We start from the raw sequence: 6,996 nt of genomic DNA on the forward strand, positions 1-6,996 counted from the left end.
TTTCCTGGACCCAAACCACCGGCATCATGAAGAATAGCATGTCAAGGTCTGGAGCGCGGCCAGCAACGGGGTCTGGTGCATGGCTGGCAATGGGGCCGGAACAGAGACTGTGGCTGTTGTCAGGGCAACGCTACGCCACTGCCACAATAGTGGTGGGATGACTGACTATCCGATCCATCGGGGTGTCCACTGCACACCCTAGTGGTGGGAAGCCTGAATAGCAGGTCCATTGGTGTGTCCACTGCACTCAGCAGTGCCCTTGCTGGTGGGAGGGTTATTACCAAGATTCAAGATTCCTTTATTGTCATCTCATAAAGACAGTGCAATATCAGACCAAATATGTTTTCGTGACAAAGATTTGCATTCAGCAGAAATTGCCTGAATCATCCCTTAGAGAAAGAGAAGCAAAAGGGAGCCCCCCCCCTCCTGAGACCAACCCAAACCATCAGCAGCCCAAGCTTCAGATCTGAACCTCCAACATAATCAGGAGCCCTTCAGTGCCCTTGGTACCCTCTCACATCCCAGTTCCGATACCTGATGCCCCTTCAGCTAGTCTCCTGCAGTCTGCAGCCTGGTGCGAGTCCCTTGACCACAGTCACTCGCAGCCTGCGTGTTCTTCATCCTTCACTGGTCCGCTGCTGTGGTCACTGTCCCAAGGGTCATCTCCTCTGCCTTCTTTTTTTTAAAAACTTTATTTAAAAGAATTTAAACAACTTACAATCAAACATAACAGGAAAAAAAAAACCAATTTTTATATATATATATATATATGTATATAAAATAATAATAATAATAAAAAAAATTATATATATATATAAACCCAACAAAAACCCCGACCACCCTCCCACCCCTTCAGCCAGCCAAATATAAAGATAATACAGTGATTATAAAGAATATTTCAAAGTATTTCTAAGTTCATATACTCCAAATAAGAAGACCACATTTTAACAAAAAACGAATAATTATCGTGCAGATTACATGTAATTTTTTCCATAATAATACAATTTCTCAACTCATTTTGCCAGCGTGTTATGTTAATCTCCACATTATCCTTCCAAGTACTAGCTACACATTTTCGTGCTACAGATAACACTAGACGTACAAATGCAATTTGAAATTTATCCAACCCTGGTCCTTTCAAAGAAACCATATATCCCAACAAAACGATTGATGGGTGTAACGGTAATTTAATCTTAAACAATTTTTCCAAAACCAATCTAATTCCTTCCCAAAACGGTTATACTTTAAGACAAGACCAAACAGAATGTAAAAAAGTTCCAGTACTAAATCCACATCTAAAACAAGAATCTGAATTATTAAATCCATATTCTTTCAATTTCTCTGGAGTCAAATATAATTGATTTAAAAAATTACATTTGTCACTTTAGTTACACTATCAGAACACATAACTTCCCAATTATCTTCCAGAAAAATATAGGTTAAATCACTTTCCCATTTAAGCCTAGATTTCTCCCATTCCGGTTTATCCATACTATCCTGTAATAATTAGTACATATCTGAAATATAACCTTTCTTGGGTACAGAAGAAATCAAAGACATAATTATCTTCTATCAAAGCTCTGAGTTGATAATACACAAACAAAGAATTTACAGATATATCAAATTTCTCCCTCAATTGAATAAAAGAAATAAATTGGCCTTCTTCAAAACAGTCCTGAATTGTCTTTATGCCCTGAGAATTCCATCTCTTTAAATGATTAGTAAACATTGATAAAGGAATAAGTTGATTATGATATAACGGGGTTTGAATTGATAATTTACCCTTTGATCCTAAAACCCTGTTTCTTTTAACCCTTATCCTTAACAAATGTTTTAATACCGGCATATTACATTCTTGCAATAAATCCACATTCCATTTAAATATAAACTGATGTATCTCAACTTCAGATATACCAGCCATTTCCACCTTTGCCCAACTCTGAGGTTGGTCCACATCCATCAATTTTAAAAGAGTTGCATCATAAAAATTTTGAAAATGAGGAAACTGCAATCCACCTAAAGCATATTTCCTCTTAAGTTTATATAAAGCTACTCGGGCTAATTTTCCCTTCCATAAAATCTCCTGCATTGCCCTATTCAGGTCCTGAAAAAAAAGAACCCTTTGAAAGTAAACATGGTATAGCCTGAAACAAATATTGAATTCGAGGAAAAATATTCATTTTAACACAATTTACTCAACCAATTAATGTTAATGGCAAATCTTTCCATTTAATCAAATCCATTTTAATCCTTTTTAATAAAGGGACATAATTCAATTTATATCAAGACTGGTAGTGTGCGTTTACTCCCACTCCCAAATATTTAATTCTATCTGACCACTTCAATTTTATAATACTTTTATATTCTGAATAATCTCCATCCCCAACTGGCAATATTTCACTCTTATCCCAATTTACTTAATATCCAGATAGCTCTCCAAATTTTAACAAACAATCTTGTAAATATTTCAAAGACTATTCCAGTTCTGTCAAATATACCAGCACATCATCCACAAATTAATCTTGTATTCATCCTCCCCAATTTTCATTCCTTTAGTCTTATCATTCTGTCTTATTGTCTGAGCTAACTGTTCAATAGCCAATGCAAATAAGGCTGGTGACAGTCGAGTCGAACGCGTTAAATTAAATGATAAGGAAATGTGACCATTTGTCACCACCCTAGCAGTTGGGTTTGTATATAAAGCCTTAACCCAGCCTATAAAATAAGGGCCAAAATTAAACTTCTCTAACACCTTAAACAAAAAATTCCATTCGACCCTATCAAAGGCTTTTTCCGCATCCAGCGCAACCACCATTGGATGGTTGGGTTGCTGTCTAAATGCATTGACTAATGTTATCAATCTCAGAATATTATCAGATGCATTTCTATTTTTAATAAAACCTGTTTGATCTATATGTATCAACTGAGGTATATATTTGGCAAGTCTATTCGCTAACATCTTCGCTATAATTTTATAATCTACATTTAATAAAGAAATAGGTCTATATGAAGATACTTTCAGTGGGTCCCTATCTTTCTTAGGAATCACAGCAATTATAGCACTTAAACAAGATTCTAGTAACAACTGGTCCTCTGTGACTTGCTGCAACACATCTCTAAATATAGAGGATAAATCTTCATAAAATTCAACAGAAAATCCATCATCTCCTGGTGATTTTCCATTTGGCATCTCTTGTATAGCCTCTTTAATCTCAAAATACGTAAATGGAGTTTGCAATTCTTTAACCTCATCCTTCCCTAAAACAAGTAAATTTAATTTAGATAAAAAGGATTTGATAGAACCAGAAGTATATACTTTCCCTCAGAAGTATATAAATTTTGATAAAATTAATGAAAATTAATTTCCTGAGGTTTATAGGTAACTATTGAATTCTTTTTCACAGCATTAATAATTCGTGATGTCTGTTCTGTTTTTAATTTCCATGCTAATACCTTATGAGCTCTCACCCAGTTCGTAATAACATTACTTAGATCGACAAAGTAGACGCTTGTAAGACGCTGATAAGTTTGTAAACTATTATAATGTAATTTCAACTTCATTAAAGAAGCTTTTTTTATCTTCCATAACATCTTTCTAAAATTCCTTTTCCAATTCAGCAATTTGTTTCTCTAACATTAATCTTTCCGCCGCATATTACTTTTTAACTTCGTAGTATAACTAATAATTTGCCCTTGTAAATATGCTTTCAAAGCATCCCACAATACAAAATTACTACATACTGAATTAACGTTCTCAGCCAAAAACAAAGTAATCTGCTCCTTAACAAAAGTAATAAACTCTGGTTTCTTCAATAACATTATATTAAACCTCCATCTATAAGATGATTGTACTACTTCTGAACCTACACAGGAAAGAAATAACATAGAATGATCCGATATAACCCGACTTTTATACTAAACCTGTAATATGCTACCTTGCAGATGTGCTGAAACCAAAAAAAAAAATCTATTCTAGAAAAAGAATCATGTCTAGAGGAATAAAAGGAAAAGTCTTTCTCTGTAGGGTTTACTCTCCTCCAAACATCAACCAAATTCAAATCCTTGACCAAAGCTCCTATTTGTGTTGCCGCCTTTGATTTCCTTATACTTTTCAGAGATCTGTCCAATAAAGGATCCAATAGTTAAAATCTCCCCCAACCAAAATATTATTATTGCCCTGATTAAGCAGTAAAAAAGGCTCTGACATAAACCATTCATCATCTACATTAGGTGCATAAATATTTAGCAAAGTCCACGATTCAGCAAACATTTTACAATTAACCATCAAAACCCTCCTTGCATTTCCTTCAAACGATTCCAATTCAAACGGTAAAATCTTATGAATTAAAATCGCTACACCCTTTGCTTTAGAATTAAAAGAAGAAGAAAATACATGACCAACCCACTCTCTCTCTTCAATTTCAAATGTTCTTTTTCAGTCAAATGTGTTTCTTGCAAAAAAGCAATGATCAACTTTCATTTATCTTATATAAGCCAAAACTTGTTTATGCCTAATTGGATTATTCAAACCCTGAACATTAAAAGTTGCAAAATTCAAATTAGACATTTCTTAATCTAATAATATATCCCACTACTATAAAATAATGCTCCCCTTCTAATTCCCTTAATATTCTAACCCCCCCTTATGTAAATATTCCAAAACAGGAAAAAAAAAACTAACAATCCCCACAACAAACTACTAAAAAAGTAGTAGCCCCCTAAAAATCTGGGTGTGGTAAAACACACTAGCGGCAGATGACTGAAGGTCTCAGTGTCATCCACCCCCCCAGTCATTCATACATACATACATACATACATACATACATACATACATACATACATACATACATACATACATACATACATACATACATACATACATACATACATACATACATACATACATACATACATACATGCTTCCGGGAGAAATAGTGGCGGCTGAGTCAATTGTATTATTTAAGAAAAGGTTGGACAGGTATATGGATGAGAAGAAGTTGGAGGGTATGTATGTATGTATGTATGTATGTATGTATGTATGTATGTAGGGGCAGAGGTTTAGAGGTAACATGAGGGGGAACTTCTTTACTCAGAGTGGTAGCCATGTGGAATGAGCTTCCGGGAGAAATAGTGGCGGCGGAGTCAATTGTATTATTTAAGAAAAGGTTGGACAGGTATATGGATGAGAAGAAGTTGGAGGGTTATGGGCATTGTGCAGGGAGGTGGGACTAGAGAGGGGTGTTTGGTTCGGTGCGGACTAGAAGGGCCTAATGGCCTGTTTCCGTGCTGTAATTGTTATGTTATATATGTTACTAACATCACTTTTAACTACATTAATATCTTGCTTCATACAAGTCATTTCTTCACATATAGTAGTCATTTTAGTTTTCACTTCCATAAATCCTTGAGTCATCTGAGTAGACATCTGTATTGACATATTTATCATTTGATGAGCAATCCCTTCCAAAATTGTGAACACAGAATCCAGTCCAGGTTTCATCACTTACCTTTGAGGCCTACCTTCTCTGATCTCAGTCACCATTTCTTCCTGTGTAAGTTCCTGTAATGTTGATCTTTCTTCCTCCACTAACATCATAGGTCCTCTTCCAGTGCGGCTGCAGGTCTGGATGCCCGTCTGCAGCGTGCTGACCTCATCAGTCCGCCGCTGTTCGGGCTTCCCCACAGCCCACACCTTGTCCAGTAGTTCCCGGACCTGCGACGCACCGCACATGCCCGGCAAAGTCACCAACCGCACAGGTGCGTCTACCGACGCTACACTGCACGCTCCTGGACCGCCAGGCAGTCTGTCTTCGCTCGGCCGATCCACCCGCTCCCCCGGACTCACGGGAGCGTGAGTCAGGGCCGACCAAGCCCGTCACTAAGCTGGCGCCATCTTGCGATTGCACGATCGGCGCTGGCGTAATACTTAACCGAGCAGGAGTCCTCTGAGGCTTGGGGACTCCAGTCGACGACTCTGTGGCTTCAACTTGGTAAGTGGGCCTCAGTTCTTCAACACTTTTGTAAGGTAATTTCTTTTGCAGTTGAGCTTTTGATTTTTTCACGTTTGCAGCCATTGCAATCTTACAATATTCCAAAGTCTATAAAAATTATTTTTAACCACTTTTACAAATTTTTAAAGTCGGGTATTTAGAAGTATTTAGATTTTTGGAACCACACGTCTTCCCACGACGCCATCTTGCCACGCCCCTGTCTCCTTTGCTTTCTCCATCACTAATGGGGGAGGGGGAAGTGGTCTTCCTGTTTTCTGGTTCCCTGCACCAGTCCTCCGCTTCCCCGGAGTCTGTGAACACAGGCACCACCATCTTGGGCAAAGACCCCGCGGTCGCGCGATTTTAAATAAAACCACTGTTGGCTCCTTTAACGGACCGTTTAAAGCCCGTATGGAGCCAACAGCAGTTGGACCCTGCAGAGGAGTGCATTGTATCCGCTCTCCACTCTCCCTGGGTCCGCTCTAGCGGAGGTGTGCCATTTTCACACTATCAAGCCCTGTGTTTCATTAAATTCTTTGATGCTCATATAAAGCATAATCAAAACATTAGAAAACATGGAGCCAGTCATGATCCAGTGATCATTGGGGAATCAAAGGTGGATAGGGTCTTTCCTGGACCCAACACCCTCATGGCATCGTGAGGACAGCACGTCAGTGCCTCTACTTCTTCAGGGGTTTGTGGAGGGCTGTTATGATATCGGAAACCCTGGCAAACTTCTGCAGAGGTGGAGTGGAAAATGTGCTGACCGGCTGCATCACGGTCCGGTTCGGGGACTCCAAAACCCCTGAGTGTAAAGCCCAAGTAGTGGACACAGCCCAGGACACCACAGGCAAAACCCTCCCCCACCGCTGAGAACGTCTACGAGGAACGTTGCCATCAGAGAGCAGCAGCAGCGATCATAAGGGATCCACCCCACCCAGCCCACGCTCTGTTCTCGCTGCTGCCATCAGGTACCACAAGACTCGCACCACCAGGTTCAGGAACA

At 38.8% G+C, this 6,996-nt stretch overlaps 1 protein-coding gene across 1 annotated transcript in view; it reads left to right on the forward strand.

The window, feature by feature from the left end:
* The window catches only part of LOC138753047 (actin-like protein 6B), a 42,414-nt gene that overhangs the window by 32,626 nt on the left and 2,792 nt on the right, over positions 1 to 6,996 (forward strand).

Source organism: Narcine bancroftii, chromosome 2 (assembly GCF_036971445.1).
Source record: "Narcine bancroftii isolate sNarBan1 chromosome 2, sNarBan1.hap1, whole genome shotgun sequence".
Lineage (NCBI taxonomy): Eukaryota > Metazoa > Chordata > Chondrichthyes > Torpediniformes > Narcinidae > Narcine > Narcine bancroftii.